Consider the following 23,595-nt stretch of genomic DNA (forward strand, 5'->3'; position numbering starts at 1 on the left):
TTTACAGTTTAGTTAGAGAGATAGATAATTATACAATAACTCAGTGCAGTATTACAGGCAGTGCCACAAAGAAAGGGATGAGAACACTGAAGGGAAACTTATTAATTTTACCACTCGGGGTTTGCAGTTCTGTGATTAAATGGGCTTACAGACACTTCTTAAGATAGACTTGAAAGTCAGAGGCTGATGCGTGGCACATGAGGCAGACTGTGCCCACAGAGTTGGGAGGAGTCTAATTGGAAGCAAAGGACATTTGTCGTGGGCTGAGGGTAAATAGGGAAGGAGCACTGGCAGTGAGCTTTATTTACCATGCAGAAGAGTCTGTACTTTCATCCCTGACAAGGAGAACTCATTAATGAATATTCCTTTTCTCTTTGTAAAGCAATAGCAATGGTGTACTGAAGCTATATCTTAGCTAAGTTTATCTGATTTGCATGCTAGGGTGGATTAAATTAAGAAAAAGAATAGCAGAAGTAAGAGAATCGATTACCAAGCTATTTGTACACAGAGTAACAGTGTACATGAAAGATAATGAAAGTCTAAACAATGCATATAAAGTGCAGGTGGAATATATAAATGATACATGAAAGTAGAATCACCAGGATTTACTGACTGCCTGCAGGAGAGAAATAAGTTGCCTCCCCTTAAATATGTTGGCCTCAGAAACTCGTTCTTTCTTTTCAGAAGTAATATAATTAAGAAATAGCTGTGTCTACAAGGGTGGGATAGTTGTTTACACACAATGTACTTAAACTTTGAGGAAAGCATTCTAGTGTATGTTACAATCAGAAAGAGGAAATGGAGTATAGCATGCTCTGCAGCAAATCCCAAATACTGCCAGGTAGTAGGGACCTGCATGAGTTAAATAGGCCAAGGGAAAGAGAGCAGACACAGAGGAAACAAACATATGTGAAAAGAACGGATTTCCTTGAGTTGAGGAAAGAGAACGAGATTTAATAAGACAGAAAAGCAGCTTCCAGAGAGGAGTAAAACATGGTAACAGATGAATAACAAACAGTCATAAACAGGTACTTCCACAAAGAGGGCATCCATCACTATCAAAAGGGAACAACATTAAAAAAAATAAAAAAAAATTTAAAGAAGGGTAGGTAGGACGATTAGGATTTTGCCAACTTGCTGGTTACTGGGAATTTCCAGGTATGTAGGATTCAGACTTGAGCATGGAAATAAATTCAGCTATTAGAAGTATGTGAACTCAGCTTGGTGGTGAGGTAGCAACATCAAATATCTACATGAGAACTGGAATACTGCTGTGATTTCATATGGTTTTTATTTCATTCTCTTAAGACTACAGCAAGGCCAATAAACACAGATTAAATATATACTTATGCCATGCCTATATGATGCCTGCACATCTAGCAAGAAGTTATGACAAAAACAAGATTCACAAGACACACGGAAAGTATTGTATTAATAATCTCAAGCACTTTAAGGAAGGCAGATATCACAAAAGTCCATAGTCTACTTTCTGTCAAAACCAAAAGGCAACATGAAGGAACATAAAAGCAAGCACTTTTGTAAACTTGAGGTAACAAAGAAAGTATCAACTTTTATCTTTTGGAGTGAAAACCATTCCAATAAGATTTGAGTTTAAAAATCATTAATATTGGAGCTGTGGAAGAGAGACTACAAAGAAAACAACAGCAACAGAAGATAAGAATATTCAAATATTAGCAAAGATATGACAACCACAATATCAACGTCAGGAAAGCAACTAATCAGAAGGAGCAAATGACACACAAAAGGAATGGAGATCTATTGTGTCTTCAGAGTACACTGAAAATAACTCTACACATAACACAAACATATTTGCTTCTTTTGAGGACATATCTCAGTTAACCTGTGCATGTCTTATCTTATGCTTTGCTGAGGAGGATTCCAGCATTCTTTCATCTATCTTATATCTCTTCATCATCCAATATATTGTATGTTACTAAAGCACTGTAATACAAAACTTATCTAAACACGATATAGTTACCCTTGTCATAGAGTCCATTGAATGATTATGGAAATAATTGTGAACTAAATGGCTACAGAGATAAGATGCAACAATTTTCCTAATGTGCTTTTCCATGCTTTTTTGAAAAGAAAAGTTACTGATATAGCTCACTCGCTTTCTTTCTTTTCCTTCCTTCCTTCCTTCCTTCCTTCCTTCCTTCCTTCCTTCCTTCCTTCCTTCCTTCCTTCCTCCCCCTTCCTTTCTTTCTTTTATGAAAATACTCTTTAGGAAACAACATCCTGCCTGCAATTTGTAGGCGAGAAGACAGTAAGTGCATGTGCACAGTTACTGGAACAGGGGTTAAAACCAGCAGTGATGGCCCATGAGCAATCCCAACACAAGCAAACAGGTTTATTAAAAGGAGTATTTGAAATACGTGGTCCAGTAACTAAAACCAGTCAATGTGACCAGACAGCACTAATGGACAGATTCACTAAGATTTATTTAAAGATTTTTTTTAACTTCATTCTAACAGGAATTGGTTATTACTCAACACACTGAAGTAGATACTGTTGTAACTTTTGCATTTTTGTATACGCTGGCTGTAGGTACTTACATAAGCCAGTACTTATATAAGCTCTATTAACTCTGTTGGCTCTACTAGAAAACATGAATCTGATTCAAACAAAGACTACAAGGAAACCTCGAATGTACTTATAGGATAGTCAGAGGGTTCAATTGGATGACTGAAATTATGACAGATGGCAGGTGAGCAGAAGTTAAGTTTTGGGAGAGTCCCTTATGTTTATCACAGCTGGATGGATGAAGACCGCAAGGAGAGTGTCATGTTCCAGAGCAATTGAGTGCAGGTGATCACAACACTATCTAAGGTGATTTAAATGAGATGTCCCTCTTATGTCTCAGGAATTTGAATACTTGGTCCTCAGTTGGTAACTGTTTGTGGGAAGATGAGGAGGTGTGACCTGGCTAGAAGAAATATGTCACTAGGGCCAGTGAGTGATGCTTCAAAAGATTTGTTCATTTGAGTGAGCTGTTGCCTCCTGCTTTTATTTGAGTTATGAACTCTCAGCCTCAGACTCAGCCACCATGCCCTTTGCTCTGCCATCATGGATTCTAACTCTCTGTAACTGTGAGCCTGTTAAAAACCCGTCCTTCTTCTAAGCTTGTCTTGTTCATGGTCATTTATCACAGCAATAGAAGAGCAAATAATATACTGCCTTTGCTCTTCTGAGTTTCCTTACTATAACTGCCAAGTCTGCAGATGAATAAAAAAAGTCTACATTTCAGTGAACAATGTAGGAACAATCTATGAAGTTTCTTGTGGCTGGAGTAAAATTATTTCTAGCCAAGATAAGCACATAGGAGACCCAGAACACTTACTATCATGATATAAAAGAAGCTGAGATTCATTTTGCAAGATCAAGAATGTCCAAGCAACGTGCAAGGCTCCAATGGGTCTAAAGAACAGTAAAAATATAAAAACGGTAGACCTCTTTAAACACCCAGAGGGTGCGGTAGAAACAGACTGTATGACACCCACTTCTATTAGAGAAATCAGAAACTGGAAGAAGTCCCCCAAAATTTCCACACACTGTCACTATCTCAGCAGCTCCCCACCTTATCCCCAGTTCTACCTCCTCTAACCTGTTGAGCCCCATTCTCCAACAGTGGCATAGATTCCTTGCTCTACTAGAAACCAAGACAAGTACAGGTAGGGTGTCCTCCCCTAACCTTCTACGCTTTCTTATTAACTCGATGTTCCCCAACACTATCCCCAGCCCCCACCCTCCTAGTCACAGTTCTCCAGGCCCCATGCCTGGGACAGAGACCATGCTCTACCAGAGACCATCTGGAGGTAGAGACTCCCAGCTCTACCAGAGACTGCAGAGACTGGGAGAAGTCTAGGCCACACAGAGCAAAGGACTAGAGAGGAAACAGAATCCAAGGCACAAAATACCTATTCAACAAAGACCTCAGAAATCTGTACCTAGAAACGTAATTGCTCCAGACCCAGATGTCTAGCAGTCAGCGTGAGAAGACAAGAAGCAGCAGCCAAGGCATCATGTCACCACGGGAACCCAGCTTCCCACTGCATCCTGTCACCACCGGAACCCAGCTATCCCATTACAGCAAGCTATCCCATTACAGCAAGCCCTGAATATTCCAACGCAACCAAATTGCAAGAAAAGGAACTTAAAACCAACTTCATGAAGATAATTGAGGTCCTTAAGGGGGAAATTAATAAATCCCTTTATGAATAAATTGCAGGAAATGAACAAATCCCTTGATGAAAGCCAACAAGAAAAAAAACCAAACAAACAGAAATTAAGACACTACTAGTAAAATTAAATGAACATTAAAATAATAGTAGTCAGCCACATTAAAATTTTCTTCTCCAGAAACCCTTGAAAATGTGTGGGTACAGTTTGGTCTTAATTTGGAGAATGACTTAAGGGTACTCAAGCTATCTATGAAATGGTATCCAGGGACACTGTTATCTTCAAATGTATAAAACTATGCCCTACCGCAAAGCTTTACCCACTAAGGGTTGCAACCACTCTGAAAAGCGAGAACACTTCTCTGTCTTTGAATATGGGAAAAGTAACCCTGACCCAAGCAGGACTCCTAAGTCCCAGAAGATTTCTATAATCTACTTTCTGAAGGAAAGGAAACCTGCCTCCATTGCCTGGGAACAGCTTAACCTGGCTGTGAGATACAATGGGAATGTTGGCAGCTCCCCACCATAATTGGATGTTCCCTGGGCCCCATCCCTTCCTTCCTTCTCTCAGAACTTTCCCACGCACAGGGTCACTGATGTGTGCTCAGCCATTCTAGCACTAGTGTCTACACAGCTGTATACATGCTGTATGTTCTTCCTGGGGAAGCTCACCACACATAGCACATTTTGCTTCTCACCTTGTGAGTGAGATTAGGTTACTGGCACATTACCTGTAGGCTGGTTCATTGTGACTAAAACGCATGTTGGAAACCGGTGCATCCAGTCTTCTCTATACTGAAGAAAGTCCACCAGCACTTGTTCATTAAAGACCATGAGGGGTCTGGAGAAATGAATCAGTTGTTAAGAGCACTCGTTATTCTGCCAGAAGAATTCTCAGCAACCATACCAGGAGGCTCACAACACACATATTAGATATGTATGTCTGTGCATGCATGCTATTTTCGTAGTTCTGTTGAAATCGTTTGCATTTGTCTATGCATACAGTAACTAAGTAAATAAATATACAAATGAACTGTTTGAGATAATAGATTATTAGGTTACTCATACACTACATGATACAAAAGACCACAGTTAATACCTTTATGCTATAATAATGCAGTAGGCTCGCCCAAACACATAACTAGGAATGAGGATATAAAAGCAATGCCTTTTCTTCAAGTTAATAAATAAGTAAGTTCAGAGTCCTTTTTATTAAAAAAAAAAAATGGCTTTCTGAATCAGAGAAAACCTTTGAATCTCTACTTGATAATGTCAAAAATCTCTCAGCAGTCTGAGTATGTACATGAATTTACCGAGTTTCCGGTGGTGGACAGACTCAATTCTCAGAGTCATTTATTACGTTAAGCTGTTTCCATTTTGACTGGCAGTAACGTCTTCCAGGAAGAGCTGACTGGATGAATGAAACAAGACGCGTTTTACCCTTTATGACAAAGTGCTGTGCACAAGACACAAGATATTTAAAAACAATTTCAATAATATAGTTCAATGGATGAAAATGCAGGGTGCAGGTTTGTATGTGACCTGATTTCTCAGAGAAACTCGTACATTTTCTTTAGAATGAGCTATTACAACTCTGGTGAAGATGTAGTTGTTGTAAATAAATAAGTACACGTACAAGATTATATATAACATATACTGTTTGGTGAAAACTTCATTTAATATACATGACGTTGAAGGAAGGCATAAACATTGTAGCATATGTATGTATCAATGTATTTATGTGTGCTGCTTTAAGTGCTAAGAATAATGGAGAAGAAAATACATTAAAAATTATTCACATCTTCCCCGTGAATCTGAATCTCAGATTTAAAAGAGCTCTCTGACCAGGTTCAGAAATTATTACAGTGAAATTGAAATAGTTGAATCCCACATTTTTCTTTCTTTTCTATACAAAACAATTGGTATGGTTTTAGTTTTACTGAACCACAATGTCAAAGAGAGGTAAAAAGAAGGGGAGGGGGAAGAGAGAGAGAGAGAGAGAGAGAGAGAGAGAGAGAGAGAGAGAGTTCTTAAAATATGGGATAAAAGACAGGAGTCTTAAATTGGATTAATAATCTAAAATATTTGGAAATTTTAGTAAATTATTACTCGAATTTTGGCCCAGAGCACCTGCTGTAGACTGAGTTCCTGGCATGATTACTAACGTGACAGCTGCCTGTTAGAAAGCACACTTTTCAAGCAGTAACTTCAGACTAACAGGGAATCATCATACTTAAAAGGTCAGCTAATGCCATGGAAAATCCACACTCGTTCAAATTAAGTGTGAGAATTGAGGCTTAGTAATGAGATTCTTAGCACCTGTAGATATGCGTCCTTTTACTCAAGGACAATGTATCTCGAGGGTCAGCTCTCACCACGCCATTCTGCTTCGCTGGTCACATGTTTGGTGGCCTTGCATGTTCTTGAAAACATATATTGTGCCGTTATTTATGAAGGACCTTTCAGCTGCCTAGCATTCTAGAATGATAGTTTTCCTGGCACTTTACAAATAGCATTCTAGCATTAGTCTTTCACTTGCATCAATGATGAGTGATCATTGTTTGTGTTCTACAGTTCACAGTGCGTCCTTTTCTCCGGCTGAGCACCACATGTGGTTTTATCCTCTGTTTCTCAGCATCTTGAGTGTTGGCAAACTTTACTGTGATGAGTTATGTTTTGTGGGCTTGTGGTGTTATAGTTTTTATCAAACTAGGAATAGCTCCCTTCTGATGAAACACAGTTTGTTTTGTTTTGTCTTTCCCCACATTTTCCTCCCAAATCTCTCGGCTGGCTATGATATTACACATTTGAATAGGACTTGTTTGTAATGACTGATACAATATGAATCTCCTTCTTTTTTCTTCTGTCATATGTTTAACACAAAATTAATAAGCACATCACAAGTGGGTCATGACTGAAATGGCACTGTCCTTTGTGTCTCCGATCAATCTAAAAGGTTTTACTTAAGTTTACTATGATTTTCCTTTTCCTTCTCTTTGTTTTGTTTCTGCTTTGGAAACAAAGCTGACTCTGTAACCCTGGCTCGGCTCCAGCGCAGAGAGATGCGCCAGCCTCTATGTCCCCAGTGTTGGGATTAAGGGACCCAACTCACCCCTCCTTTGGAACTTTCTGGTCTAACATCACTGATTTCCTGTAATGGAAGGATTTCAATGGTGAGATCTCTCTGGACTTCAACATATTGGCAGTGGTGGGGGAGAGTGGGTGAAACGGCTGTGCAAGGGCAATCAGTACTGCACAATTCTCTTGTGTTCTCACACATCCCAAGGTAAAGATATCAGGAGAGTCCATTGATATCACCCAGCCACAGAGGAGAGCATGGCCAGAACTACCTGGAAAGACATCCAATACAGGACCTCATAGAAATGATGGGGTAAGTACTGTCTGGGGATGCAGAGGTGGTGGAAGAGTGAACTGGATCAAGGGTTTCCATTCCTCACTCCTTGCCTTTAGAAGCTAAAGACTACACAGGGTAGCACATGATCAGAAGAACTGACCCACTAGTCCAATGGGCTTCCTTTTTTCTACTTTTAAGTGTGTGTGTGTGTGTGTGTGTGTGTGTGTGTGTGTGTGTGTGGTGTTTGCATCTATAGCAAATATCTAGAGGTCAGAAGACAGCTTTCAAAGTCAATTCGCCATTGATCTGTATCTCTGACCCCTTTATTGGCTTTACAAATATGTATTTGTATTATATATAGACACATGCATCTGCCTCTTGGTATGTGTTTATAAATGTAAGCATATGTCAAGGCAAGAGGCATTGGATCCCTTAGAGTCAGAGTTACATACAGAGAGAGAGAGAGAGAGAGAGAGAGAGAGAGAGAGAGAGAGAGAGAGAGAGAGAGAGAGGCACTCATTCTAAACAAATAAAATATATACCTGAAATAGACCAGATCAATCATGTTTATATACCATTTTCAAATACAATTTAAAAAGGAATGAGGCTCACATCCTGTAATTGATGGTCAACAGAATTCATTGATAATGATCAATGGGAATAGACTGCAAAATATATTTCTATCTATCTTAACAGACATACTTCCTCACACTGATAAAGGCAGACTCAGAATTGCCATAGATATTTGAGTGATGTATGATAATCAGTGCCCATCAATCTATGGCTGCATTGAGACATCAGTGAGATATGACAGTCTTCTAATTTTCCTTTCTGTCTTCTAACTCCTGCTTTTGATCCTTATGACTTCAATCCCTGGCCAATTTTATCTCAAAGCATTGCTCCATTGAATTTTGTAACCACTTGACGTGTTTTTATGATTCCTGCTATTTGTAAGTAAATGCTTCATGTTTTAAGCTTTGCAGTGGGGAAACCATGAAAACATTAAAAAAAAAAAAAAAAAGATAGAGTTTTACTCCTGTGCCACTGCACAGGGGACCAGTGGCAGGGCCTGTTCTGCCATCCTCATACCCTTGGGACAGGCTCAGCCACAGCTCCTGCAATGTGTGTGGCCCTCTCTTGCAAATACTGCAGCTAGAGGCCCTTGGGTCAGCTCTCATGCCCTCAGGACCAGTCATCTCATGTTGTCACTTGAAGAATGGGACCAGTTCTGCACAGCTGTCAGATATTTACATGTCCCCAGAAGGCATCCCACAGCAGGAGCATACAAGTCTCCTTTGGTGGTAACAGACCCCTACATTGCAGGGCAACGGACCAAGATGTTGCCCCAGTAGTAGTATAGTACCGTATCCCAGTGTGTTCCCAGGTGGAATCTCCAGATTCTCACATTGGGCAGTTTCTCACTATCCTCTCGCCTCCAGTTCTGACTCTCTTCGTTGCGTCTGTCCACATCCTTCTTTTTCTCCTTCTTTTCCATTTCTCCACCACTTATTTGATCCTTTTAGTGGCCTCCAGAGTCTCAATGTCGGCACTCCTCTCAGGAGTTATGTCCCGCTCATGAAGTGTGGTATTGAACAGGGCTTCTCTCAATCAGGCTCTCCCCACATCCCAGGCCGGCAGGGCTGCAGACTGGTGGTCATCTCAGACTAGCCTCCTTTCCAGGCTTCACAGTTCCAATCTGGTGGTCATCTTGGGATCACACATTGCCCAGGCTGCCCAAGTGGCCCCTTGTGAGTGTCATCTATGTCAGGATTACTCCTGTTAGGGAACCATGGTCCCAGACTGGTCTCAGCTTTGCCTTTTTCAGGGAGATGTTCACAGGCCCGACCACGGAGCATACACATAACCTCGCTCTTCTCTGGTACCTACTGACACATGTGACACAAGAGTCACACCTGAAATTCCTCGAGGGACAGGGTATTATTTAATTTCAAAATAGATATCTGCACATTTCCATCTGACCCTATCACGTGTGTAATACTAGGGATTATAAAAATGACAAGAGCTGATATGAAATGAATTTTCACTGAAAACTTGGACTGCATTGGGACGTTCCCCAAACTTCAGAAATCAATCCCTGTAAATTAGTTTTTTATTTGTTTGTTTGTTTGAGCTTTTTGTTTGTTTTAAGCTAGAGTGGGACTGGAGAAATAGCTTAAAGGTAACTAACACCTGCTGCTTCAAAAGCACATAACTGGGTGGCGCACAACAGCATACCACTTCAGATCTAGGGAATCTGATACTCCCCCTTCTGGCCTAGATAGTCATCTGCATTCACACACACACACACACACACACACACACACACACACACACACAGCGGGATGGTAGAGGAGCACCCTCATAGAGACAAAGGGGAGAGGGATAGGATGGGGATTTTGCAGAGGGGAAACCAGGAAGGTGGACGAGATATGAAATGTAAATAAATAAAATAACCAATAAAAAAATCTCAAAAGCACATACAGATAAACATAAATGAAAATAAATCTATTTTAGCAGGTAGTGAATTTGTTCGGTTAGATGCACAATATATGTAAATTATTTGGGATTCAACAATCAAGTTTATATATGGTGACTCACCGCTACAGAAAACTGAGGAGAGCAAACAGTGTAATCAAATACTCCATGTGACTGCATATGTAGCTGAAGATGGCCTAATCGGCCATCATTGGGAAGAGAGGCCCCTTGGTCTTGTAAACTTTATATGACCCAGCACAGGGGAAGGCCAGGGCCAAGTAATGGGAGTGGGTGAGTAGGGGAGCAGGGGCGGGGCGGGGGTATAGGGAACTTTCGGGATAGCATTTGAAATGTAAATAAAGAAAATAATAAAAAATAAATAAATAAAAACAAATACACTATGCGAGTAGTAGGTTAGGCGGTTTGGAGGAAACCTACACTTTTTGTGGTTTGAATTGAGTGTACAGGCTGAGTTCCTTCAGCATATCATGGACAAGTTAAACAGTATTGGACAACTTCTCTCTACCTGAAGGAATGACTTGTAGATTCACTGTGAAGAGATATCAGGAGGATGCAAAGAATGCATGGTAGAAACACATCAGTAGATGCTCAATGCCTTTCAGCCAAATGCCCTAAGACTATCCAGAAAGGTCATTCTAAAAGGCTTCTGAGCAGGCAGCAGGTTGAAACAACTTAAGGTAGCTTTCTGCTACAATAGTGTTTAAAAGATAAATAAAGGTGAACTAAGAAGTAAAATGATATAATTTCTATTTTTCTTCTTTCTTGTTTTCTGACCTTTTAATTTTTTTGAGCCTGTGTTGATAGAGAAATATAGGAAGGAGAGACAATAGAAAATGGCGAGAGATTGCTGAATCACAAATTGTGGCCAATGTCTGAATAAATATAGCATGCAACTTTTCAAATTAAACAATCATCATGTTTTGTGGATGAACTTTCTTCTAGACTCAGGAAAGGTTTTTATTTTATCTGTAATATCTGTGCCAAGTAGTTATAGAACATATACAGAACAAACTCTGCTGACATGATCAGGTTCTTAAAATAGTTCATTCTGCTTTCAGGAAGTGTTAACTATTTAAAAGCAAGTCTTGCTCACAATGACCTCAGTATCATATATTTAATATATATGATATATATATATATATATATATATATATATGTAAAAGATATTAGTAGATGCTCAATGTGTTTCAGCCATCTGCCATGATAATGGCAGTAAAGGGTTATGATATATATAGAGGTAGATGTAGATATATCATACTGCATACATTTATTATGGTATATTATATAACATATGCTATATGTATATATTATACATACACATATGAATGTATATATGTATGTATGTGCACTGAACCTAATCTGACTCTCTGATTTGCTATAATATGATCCCACTGTCTTAAAGTTATCAAAAGATTACTTAGTTCCATATGTCGTAAGGTTTCTTAGTTATTTGACCATTTGTACAATGAACACTTCACATAGTCCACAAGATTCTTCTCTGTATGGGCTCTGGTTGTCACTGACAGGAGATGTTCACATCAAATCACGCAGTCTGCTGTGGAATCTGAATTTGCAGGCACAAGCATCACTGTAACACTGATATTCAAATTGCTAGAACATAGAAGACTCAAGTCACTCTGCCAAGACAGCTGACATCTGTAAAGAAGGCATTTTCTCCATGGGGTAAGGTTTGAACTTGGATGTCAAGGTATACAGAAATATAGATAAGAATGGAACCAGTCCTCATATTTCAGTTTCCAACATTTAAAGAAAAGGTATAGCATGCTGGAGAAACCTGGTTCCTAGAGGACAAATGAGAAAACCCATGAAGGTCTGGAGCTGGGGTTATGACTCATTAGATAAAGTCCTTCCTATACAAGTATAATGACCTGAGTGTGGACCCCTGGCACTTACATAAAAACTTCCTGACTGTGGATGGCCTGAGTGTGGACCCCTGGCACTTACATAAAAACTTACTGGGTGTGGATGGCCTGAGTGTGGACCCCTGGCACTTACATAAAAACTTCCTGGCTGTGTACGGCATGAATGTGGACCCCTGGCACTTACATAAAAACTTCGTGGCTGTGAATGGCCTGAGTGTGGACCCCTGGCACTTACATAAAAACTTCCTGACTGTGTACGGCCTGAGTGTGGACCCCTGGCACTTACATAAAAACTTAGTGGCTGTGAATGGCCTGAGTGTGGACCCCTGGCACTTACATAAAAACTTCGTGGCTGTGTGTGGCCTGAGTGTGGACCCCTGGCACTTACATAAAAACTTCATGGCTGTGTACGGCCTGAGTGTAGATCCCTGGCACTTACATAAAAACTTCGTGGCTGTGTGTGGCCTGAGTGTGGATCCCTGGCACTTACATAAAAACTTCATGGCTGTGAATGGCCTGAGTGTGGACCCCTGGCACTTACATAAAAACTTCGTGGCTGTGTGTGGCCTGAGTGTGGATCCCTGGCACTTACATAAAAACTTCCTGGCCATGTATAACATTCTACTACTAACCTTCATTTTCCTAACAGAGACAGGTGACCCCTGGGTTTGTTGGACAGGTGACCCCTGGGTCAAAGGGCAGACCAGGAGGGGGATAATGACTGGACTGTAAAAATAAGATTTAAGAAATAAAAAAGACAGCAGAAGGGAAGGAGGAAGAATAAAAGCATGGAAGAAATGAACTAAGACTCTGGAGAACATGCTCAATATTGGGTTTGGTGTGAGAACTGCATCTGTATAGACATATTACAACATCTTCACACTGTCAGCAATGATTTTATATTATGTTTCAGGAAAGCTGCTCTTAAAAACTAGCCCAAGATGATTCTAGAGTTTGGCTGTAGTTACCAACAGTTTCTATAACTCCAGGATCCCTGTGTCTGTGTAACAGTATTTACTAACAAAAGTGAATGTATATTTCTGGGTGATTTGTAGGAACAATAAAGAGTTTGGTGTCTGTGCACATACCTGTAATCTCATCATTTGGGAAACTGAGGCTGGAGGAATCTGGTGAGTTTGAAGTCAGATTGGGTTACATAAGCAAGTACAAAGCCAGCCAAGACTATATAGAAAAACCTTGACTGACAAGACAAAAAAGAGAGTGGAGGACGGAAGAAGGAGACAGTGAGAGTAAAGAGGAAAAGAGTAGGGAGTGAATATGAGGAGGAGAAGGAGGAAGAAGAAGAGAAGAAAAGGAAGATATACAAAGTCCCCATAAGAAATGAGGACAAACTCCTCACGAGGCCTTCAACGAGGCTGTGCTAAGAGGCCAGGTTAATCAGAAGGAAAGAACTGCATTCATGATTGTGATTCTATGGAATCTTGAAGAAGGTGTTTTTATTATTGTTTGTTATGAATGTTCCTTCTCTTACTTCTCTCTCCCCAGTTAAGATCTGTATCACATTAGGAAGAAAATCTTGGCCTTTTCTGAGGATTGCTTATCATAGCTTCTAAGATAGCTTTCTCAACCTTGGCTAGGAGAATGAATAAATGAGTGAAAATCATTGACACGGTCTACTGAAGAGAGAGACTTAGGAGAAATCTAAGAATTCATCTTACAACAACTGAGATGATAGTTGGGCACACTTCAAAGTCCTATGAACCCATACTAGTATTTGTTTGGTATCTTTTGTGTGAAGGCCACTTAAGACAAATTGCTTATATAACTTTTAAGATAAACACTTATATAGAACACAGTATCTCTTCCTTCTTGAAGTGAAAACATTTTGGTTCCATGACTTAGTAGTGATAATCCTGTACATGGTAGGCATAGAATTCCTGATGGAGTCATGAATCAAGCCCTGCTGAATTTAATGACATCTTTTCCTATGGTGTCTTACAGATGCTTTCAAATTCACCAAAAATATCATAATTAGAACTTGAAATCATGATAAAATACACTGAACATTCTTGATCTGGAAGAATGGAACTGAATATGTACTTAGAAAAATATCCTCTATTTAAAAGCCTGGTTATAGGACTAGAGGATCTTTTACCTGATGAAAGAATTATGGAGTCTGTGAATCTTGGTCCTGTGATATTATAAGGGAGTATAAAGAACTCCCAATTCTTCTACTTACTATAAGAGATTTTATTCAGCTAAAGGCATTTCCTTATATATTGCTGACCTGCTTACTGAAAATGTCATATTCTAAAACATAAAAGAAGTGATGTTTGAAATGGCAAATGACATATGGGAGAAAATTAAAAGAGAGTAATAGAACTCATGCAAGTGGGAGATGTGTTATCAACTTCTGGTTCTAGCAAGAGGATGAATATGCTCCTGGAGCAGATCAATAGGCAAGTTGTGTGTACATTTCTAGAACACCCGTGGCATTTTACACTCCAGAATGAGTTCATCATGCAGGATCCAGTGTGCCTTTTCCCCTATTGTTATCATCTTTTTTCACAGATATGTTACTATATCAAACACCTCATGCAGCCTCAAGCAAACATTTTTATATGAAGTTCAGTTAATCAGAATAAGAAATATACTGAGTCCATGATTTCATATAGCATGTCTCTAATCCATGCACTTAGAAAGCTACAACTGAAAGATGAGGGGTTGGGGGCCTGCATGGGTTATATGAGACCTGGGGTTATATGAATTCCTAACATGTGAAACTGGTGACAATAAAACAAGTGGGTCCTGGATAGACACCTCAGGAGCTAAGGAGACATATGTCCTTGCAAAGGACCAGAGTTTCTTCGATAGCACCCATAACAACCATTTTTAACTCCAGTCATATAGGCTTCTGATGTCTTTAGTCTCCACAGGTATCTACATATATTCACAGACACACAAACACAAAATATCTCATTAAAAGTAACATCTTCATTAAAAATATAAATTGGAGTAATAGGTAGGCTCCTAATAAGAAATGTACAATAGTATCTGAAAAACTGAAGAAATTGATGCTGAAAAAGCTTTAGAGAGCCATGTGCACAGAAGGGACAGCGAAGCTTCTGTCTAGGAGGAAAAGAGAACCAGGTAACAACTGATCAACGATTCTACTCAGTGAGGTAAGCAATCCATACATGTTCAAAGGTCAATGTATCTGCTGGACATAGCTCTTCCAGGCTTGTGTGTCCATACAAACTCGTATGACCTGAGTTTATATGACATGAAACACTGTTTAGTGTAACCTCAAATCTTCAGCATATAACTTCAAACGTATCCTTGGCAACCTGAGGTATTCTGAACTGTTCATCATCAGAGATTTCTAGGGAGGACACCAGGACATCCTGAAAGCCAGGAAATGATTGTCTTTTTCTGACTACTCCAAAATTATACCTATAAAAAGAGTCTGATGATACGTAATCAATGATTTGATGCATCATATAAACACAGGAAAAAAAGGAGGAACGGGGAAAAAAGAACGAAAGAAGGGAGGAAAGAAAGGGGAACGGTGGGCAGGAAGGCAAGCTTGACCACCAACAGGATTTACAAAATACAAAGAGTAGAAAATGACAAAAATGAAAGTAAATGATATAGTCATACAAAGAGATGCACAGAACATAAGAAGAAGTTGTTAGCTGCTTGGTAAAGAAGGTCATATCTCTCTAAGGATATAGACTCTGGTCATTCAACCATGTTCCAGTGAAAGAACACACATCCATGAATATTTTGAGTAGCACAAACTGGTCTAGAAGAGCTTAAAAATAGACAGATGTTCAGTGGATAGAGATAGGTGGGTCTTGGAAGAATTGTTGGGGTGAATTTGACACATATTGTGTGATATTCAAAAATTTTTAAGTAATATTTTAAAAATCAAATAAGAAAAGAAAACATGTCCACAAGTTCCCAAACCCTTAATGACAGAAACCAAGGATGCTGAGGTAGCTTACTTGCTGGATAAACACTTCAGCATCCTACCTTAAAGAGACTCAAGGAGCACATAAAAGACTTGGGTTAATGAGGTGAGGAGGTCAAGTCAACACTTAAGTGGGGATATTCCAAAATAGAATCAGCCAGAATTTGGATGTGAAATTCAAAATATTGGCAGAAAATGTCAGCAAGAAATTTAAGGATCTGTAAAAGAAAACTAACAAACAAAAATAGAGAAATGCTGTATATAAAGTCTCAACTAGTTAAGTTTTAGCATGCTAAGAGACATCATCAATACACAGAATCCAGGAGAATAAGAGTTTCAAAGATATAAGATATTCTTTATTTATAAAGAAAATATGATGAGCATGAACAAAGCTTCCAATAGTTTTAATATTCATTCAAAAGAGTAAACCCAAGAATCTTCTGAGAAGAAGAAGGAACTGCAATAAAGCTAAGATCAGAGACAAGTACCCAGTGAAAATACCCTAAGTCTAGAAAAGAGATTAACAATTAAAACACCAGAGGATTTAAAAACCTGAACAGACATGATCAGAGAAGAACATCTCAATAACAGATCATCATTACAATGTCAAAAATTCAAGACAAAAAACAATTAAAAGCTGTAAGAGATAAACACCAAGTCACCTACAAAGAAATCACATAAGAGTGGCATCAATTCTCTCATAGGCATACTTGAAAGTTTCTGTGTTGGTTAATGTTCTCACTGCAGTTCTCAGTGTTATGACAAGAAACAACCTAAGATATGAGGGGTTTGTGTTTCATCACAGTTTGAAGTCCCACTTCATCATGATGGAAAAGTCCTAGCTGATGACAGACAGTAGGGCATGTAAGATAGTGACTACACTGCATCAATTCAAGGAGCAGACAGAAACAAATGTGGATTCTCATTACCATCTCCTCCTTATTCAGTCTAGAACCTGAAACCGTGAAATGGTGCCACCCACATTTGCTGTACCCAACAAAAATTGTGTTCTAGAACTGGTGGAGAAATACAAGTGTTTCAAAATAAATATAGCTTAGAGAAACTCGGGGCATGATAATGAAGCCACCATCAAAAGAATGGGGCACAGAAATAAACAAAGAATTCTCAACTAGTGAATACCGAATGGCTGAGAAACACCTCAAAAAATGTTCAACATCCTTAATCATCAGGGAAATGCAAATCAAAACAACCTTGAGATTACACCTCACACTAGTCAGAATGGCTAAGATCAAAAATTCAGGTGACAGCAGATGCTGGCGAGGATGTGGAGAAAGAGGAACACTCCTCCATTGTTGGTGGGATTTCAAGCTTGTAAATCCACTCTGGAAATCAGTCTGGTGGTTCCTCAGGAAATTGGACATAGTACTACCTGAGGATCCAGCAATACCTCTCCTGGGCATATATCCAGAAGATGTTCCAACTGGTAATAAGAACACATGCTCCACTATGTTCATAGCAGCCTTATTTATAATAGCCAGAAGCTGGAAAGAACTGAGATGTCCCTCAACAGAGGAATGGATACAGAAACTGTGGTACATTTACACAATGGAATACTACTCAGCTATTAAAAACAATGAATTTATGAAATTCCTTGGCAAATGGATGGATCTGGAGGGTATAATCCTGAGTGAGGTAACCCAATCACAAAAGAACTCACTGATAAGTGGATATTAGCCCACAAACCTAGAATATCCAAAATACAATTTGTAAAACACATGAAACTCAAGAAGAAGGAAGACCAAAATGTGGACACTTTGCCCCTTCTTAGAATTGGGAACAAAACTCCCATGGAAGGGGTTACAGAGACAAAGTTTGGAGCTGAGATGAAAGGATGGACCATCCAAAAACTTCCCCACCCAGGGGCCCATCCCATAATCAGCCACCAAACACAGACACTATTGCATACACCAGCAAGATTTTGCTGAAAGAACCCTGATATAGCTGTCTCTTGTGACGCTATGCCAGTGCCTGGCAAACACAGAAGTGGATGCTCACAGTCAGCTATTGGATGGAACACAGGGCCCCCAGTGGAGGAGCTAGAGAAAGTACCCAAGGAGCTGAAGGGGTCTGCAACCCTACAGGTTGAACAACAATATGAACTAACCAGCACCCCCAGAGCTCGTGTCTCTAGCTGCATATGTAGCAGAAGATGGTCTAGTCAGCCATCGTTGGGAAGAGAGGCCCCTCGGTCTTGCAAACTTTATATGCCCCAGTACGGGGGAATGCCAGGGCCAAGAAGGGGGAGTGGATGGGTAGGGGAGCAGCGGATGGAGGGTATAGGGGACTTTGGGGATATCATTTGAAATGTAAATGAAGTAAATACCTAATAAAATTTGAAAAAAGAAAACAATAAATTTGAAAGCCAAGATTAAAAAAAAATTTACATTGAAAAATCAAAAATCTTCTTGACAAAACGTGCTTGGAAAATTGGATATTTGCCTGTACAATAATGCAATTATACCCATTCTAACACTGCAAACAAATCAAAAGAATCACAGATTTTAACAGGGAAAAAACAAGGAAATAAACTCAAGACAGGTACACAGGAAAAGACATACTGAATTGGAGGACTCAAATAGCACAGCAAATTGACTAATGGTATTGCCTTATGCTAAAACACTCCCACATAGTAAAAGAAACAAACCCTAGAGAAAAAGATACGAGATAATCATCAGCTGCTATATGTGGTTGGTATCTAGAACATACAAAATTTGAATATTCAAACCCCAAATCTTCAACTTATCAGATAGGCTAAGAGACTGGAGAGATTGTTCTTAAAGAAGAAATACAAATGGGCAATAATATTTGAAACAGTATCAAATATATCATCAACAATCAAGCTAACGTACATAAAAAGTATTTTGAGATTTCATCAGACATCATTCAGAATAGAAAACATCAAGAAAGCTAACATAAAGAAATGCCTGTGGGGAATCTGTGGAATGCGTGTCCTATATAATTCGGGTAGGAATGTGATGTAGTGCAGTGGCTATGAAAGTCAGAAGGAAGGCTCCACACTCACATGAAAATAGAAATAGCTTGCTCTTCCTACTTGTCTGCATAGACCCAAAGGGCTCTAAGTCCTACAACAGAGCTAATAGCCCATGATTATTGCCTCTCTGTTCATCATTGCCATCTTAATAGCTCATCAGCAGACGATTAGATGATGAAATGGTGGTATATGCATACAATAGAAGTTTATTCGACTGTAAAGAAAGAAATTAAATCATGACACTTGTAAGAAATGAGTGAAACTGGAAATCATATGTTGTTTTAACTATGTTTGATTATGAATGACAAATATGACATGCTGTGGAATGGGAAAGTGTAGCAGAGGAGGAGGCTGGATAAAAATATGTACATGCAAAAGGCCATAATAAAACCACAAATTTCCATCTGTTTCTATTTTCTATGTTTCTATGGAATAGTTTGAGAAAAATTGGTATCAGGTCTTCTTTGAAGGTCTGGTAAAATTCTGTACTAAATTCATCTGGCCCTGTTTTTTTGTTTTTTGGTATTTTTTGTTTGTTTGTTTTTGTTTTTTGGGGGGGTTGTTTGTTTGTTTGTTTGTTTTGGTTGGTAGGTTTATAATGACTTCTATTTCCTTGTGTGATATGGGCCTGTTTAGATAGTTTACCTGCTCTTGATTTAATTTTGGTGTGCAGCATCTGTATAGAAAACCATCCATTTCATCTAGATTTTCCAGTTTTGTTGAGTATAGACTTTTATAATAGGATCTCATGATTTTTTGAATTTCCTCCATTTCTGTTGCTATATCTCCCTTTTCATTTTTGACTTTATTAATTTGGATACTGCCTCTTAGTCCTTTAGTGAGTTTGGCTAGGGGTTTATCTATCTTGATGATTCTTTCAAAGAACCAGCTTTTGGTTTTGCTGATTCTTTGTATTGTTTTCTTTGTGAAAATTTTAACAACTAATAAAAAGTGGGCAGCTTGTAGGTGTGTGAAATGTTAAGAGTATATACACACCCACCTAATTTAATATGTGCTTAAGACACAAGTGAGCCCATGTTTCCTGATCATCTTGCAGATGCTATTCAAGCAGTTATATGAGAGAGACTCATTTCCAGGTGGTAGTTTGAAAGCACATTTTCTGGCATAAAAAAAATGAATGAGAAGAAAAAAAGCCAGCCCTTATCTGCAAATTTACACTCTGTACAGAACAGCCTTGCCCATCATTTCTGTGAACAGGACTTCTTTATTTCAGGCTTGAACAGACTGTGTTCCACATGTCTTCCCCTTTGTGACATAGAGGTCACCGATTTTCTAAGGGACAAATTATAATCTAACATATATTATTCTAAATTTAGATTTGGCCCTGACTTTTTTGCTGAAATAATGGGAGACATACTAATAAAATGAAACTGCAATGTCTCTTTTTTATCATTTTCTACTAGCTGAGAAAAAAAATCATAAAATAAATTGTCCTTAAAGAAACCACAAAAATCATCAAACTCTGCCTCTTTAAATGATTAAGTCATTTTATTCCCCTGCTACCTCTGTCTGAATTGCTTACTGGGTGACCTTGTGGCATTTTCTGAATAACCCTTCCTACCAGGCAAGGACAAATATATATCAGTGTGAGACCAGTGTAACTGAACCTGTTAGTGTACAGTTTGAATGTCTGAAATTTTCCAATGCTTTCAAATGCTCTCTCCATCCATTCATCCCAGAAGAATATTTAATTAATTTAGCATACATGGATTGATCACTACTGAGTAAGGCATAGACTATTCCTAGTGGAGGTGAACCTCCCATCAAAGGAAATCAAAATTGAAGAGCAGAATATAAGGCCACAGAAATTTAATAACAATAGGATGTTAAAACAATTCACCCCATAACAGGCTGTTAGAAGAATGAGATTAAATTATATTACTATTAATTCATCATGTATTTAAGAAGTTATAGAATGTAATTCTACTTTCAAGTTCTACGAATATCACATGTTAAATTGTACAACATTTAAAATTTAAAGAGATATAAACAGTGAAGATCTATCAAAGTCTACTGAAGCCTAAAATGTTGATTTTCTCCATTAGGATGGCCCTAGAAACTACTTCTTATTTCTGTGTTCTCAGAGACCTAAATTGCTCCTATCCAGCTACCAAATTCTCTCCTTCCATGAATACCTCCACAGTTTGCTTCATAACATATTACAATGAATATTTCATAAGCCATTCCAAATCTCTCTCAACTCTATAGCTTGGTTCACACAATAAATATAAGGAAAAATAAAAATCCTAGATCACACAAAAGTCTTCATTCATTAATCACACTGACCCTCCTCAGTCCCAGGCCTCACTCTGCATTGAGAGACTCATAAACGATCATAATGAATAACTAACAAAGAGAAGGGCACAAAAGCTGGCAGAATCACAGAATGTAGTTCTCGGGAAAAAATACATATGCAACACACAGGTGTATAGATACAATGGCATAGTATACACATAAAAGCGCAGACATACAAATACACACACACAGGTAATACTCATATGTGTTATGTCATAGCAAACCTAATGAAATAAAGCAGATCAAATAATAAAAATCAAAACAATAATAATGAGAAAGATGAAAATCTTAAATAATAAAGAAAGGACATCAATTTAAAACAATTCAGAAATTCATGAGCAGGTACCATTTTATGAGAAAACTGAAGGAGAGAAGCTTATCTGCTTCCCTTCCTCCTCTAGTGTCCTGATGAAGATAAAAATATGGTGTGTGAGCCTCAAGTTTATCATTGCATTATTTTACCATGTCTATGCTAATATTGAATTCAGTACAATATTTTATATTGAATCTGGGAATGGAATAGAAACAACACATTTGGAGGTATGATCTGGCAGGGTCAGACTGTGTGTTGTAAAGTAAACATTAATGAATGCAGATCTGAACCAGATATCATTGAAGTTTGGTAAGAGCAATGCCGACTTTCTAAGAGAAAGAAGAAAAAAGGACAGGACAAGAGACAGTTGGCTACTTCATGATAATTCAGAAAAGAGCTTATCTCAGAAAAGATCTTAGAACATATCACGGAAGACAAGCTCATCAAAGAATAGTTGCATACAGAAGAAGAAGAAAAGTCTTGGAAAGTAGGTGCCTAAGAAGGAACAAAACCACAAAGTGCTCTGTGGACCATCTGAAGATTTCGTCTTTCCATTGGAATAAAATAATGAACAAAGGTTTCAAACAGGGAGATGAAATGCAATTTAGGAAAGTTTTTTTTTTTCTGTTTCACTTCGAATGTAATTGAAGATTTAATAGACCATAGACAGAGGGAATATGCTAGACTTGAGATAACCCTTTAGAATTGTAGTTACAGTGAGCATGGACACAAACAAGCAGGTCTTGGTGGCTGCCATCCAAGGTCATAATAAGCCATCAATTTTAGGATAATATATTCAACAACTGGCATTTATGAACTCAAAGCAGGTTCGAGGTCTGGATGAGAGGCAGGTGCCTCTATAATAAATGTGTACATGGTGACATGACCCTGGCCTTGCAGCATCTGGTCTGTAATTTATGTTCTGATGTTGCTAGTTCCTGCTTCCACACAGCAGTGGTAATTGGCCTGTCAGATTAAGCACATTAGGTTGCTACTCTTAAATCCCTACCATGAATACCACCTTTCTGCAAGGTCTCAAAGATCCTTCACATTCATTTCCGGGCTCCATAATCACTTCTCCAATTTCTGTTCATCCACAACTTCTTTACTTCTGTCTGCCCAATGATCCCCCTCTTTGTCTATCCTAAGTACTTTCTGGGCTAGCCTGGGCTAGTCTTTCTCAGGTACTTTCAAGGATTTCACAGTGGCTTTATCCTGCCTGCACTCAAAGACAACCTTATCACAGTGGTCTTCAAGAACACACTTACTTCAATTTAACAATCCTTTTCTTTTTCCATATCCTAGTTTTTCTTCTCAGTATTAATCCTCATGGCAAACTATGTATTTGTTTATTGTAAGTGCTAATTCCTTGAGAAAGCCTTCACTGATATGACTGCAATGTGCAGAGCACAATACCATTTAGTTTATGATTATCCCCTAACTATAGATTTTTTTTTATCTCATGTGCTCACAATTTCCCTCCCCCTTACACTTCAGAACTTTGGAAACACTAACTGGCATGCTTTCAATAAATCTCTGTCAATTTACCTCACACAATAACTAGTACTGCTCATTTCTTCTGCAAAGGTTGATGTTGAGAAAACAATTAAGTCTGTTGGGCATTAGAAAATTTTCTATCACTGTTACTTATTTGTAATAATGAATCAAGAGCATTAGTTCTGAATCTGCTTCTACAGTTTGGATTTAATCTGAATATGTAAACTAATTTGTAATAGTCAACATAATAGTATAAAAGGAAAGAGTGCAGTTTCCGCAAAATCTAATTTAAATTATATATAAAAGATTTGATAAATGGAATTTATATCTAACAATACTGTTACTGGTCTCTGATGATAAAAGACTAAAGAGAGAAGTCACACATACCCAGACATCAACAATTTCTCTATATGTTATAGGTCTGTTCTGGTTAAGGTTTGCTCTGTCTAGAAATCTGGGATGCAGCTATAGAAGTATGTGTTATGTCAGAAGGATGATGCTAAATTCCAGTCAGGGAAAATAGTCACACAAAACATCCAAAGATGTGTTCATACATTTTAGGTCCAAGAAAAAAAAATATATATATATA

The 23,595-nt window shown here is 38.5% G+C and overlaps 1 non-coding gene and 1 pseudogene across 1 annotated transcript; one reads left to right on the plus strand and one right to left on the minus strand.

The window, feature by feature from the left end:
• Positions 1–9,356: 9,356 nt before the first annotated feature.
• On the minus strand, positions 9,357–9,489 carry LOC115064745. The gene has a single exon (XR_003844569.1). It is a non-coding gene; the product is annotated as a small nucleolar RNA SNORA17 (small nucleolar RNA).
• A 2,603-nt stretch (positions 9,490–12,092) lies between these two features.
• LOC110326101 overlaps positions 12,093–23,595 on the plus strand; it is a 74,869-nt pseudogene continuing 63,366 nt past the window's right edge.

Source organism: Mus pahari, chromosome 9 (assembly GCF_900095145.1).
Source record: "Mus pahari chromosome 9, PAHARI_EIJ_v1.1, whole genome shotgun sequence".
Taxonomy (NCBI): Eukaryota; Metazoa; Chordata; class Mammalia; order Rodentia; family Muridae; genus Mus; species Mus pahari.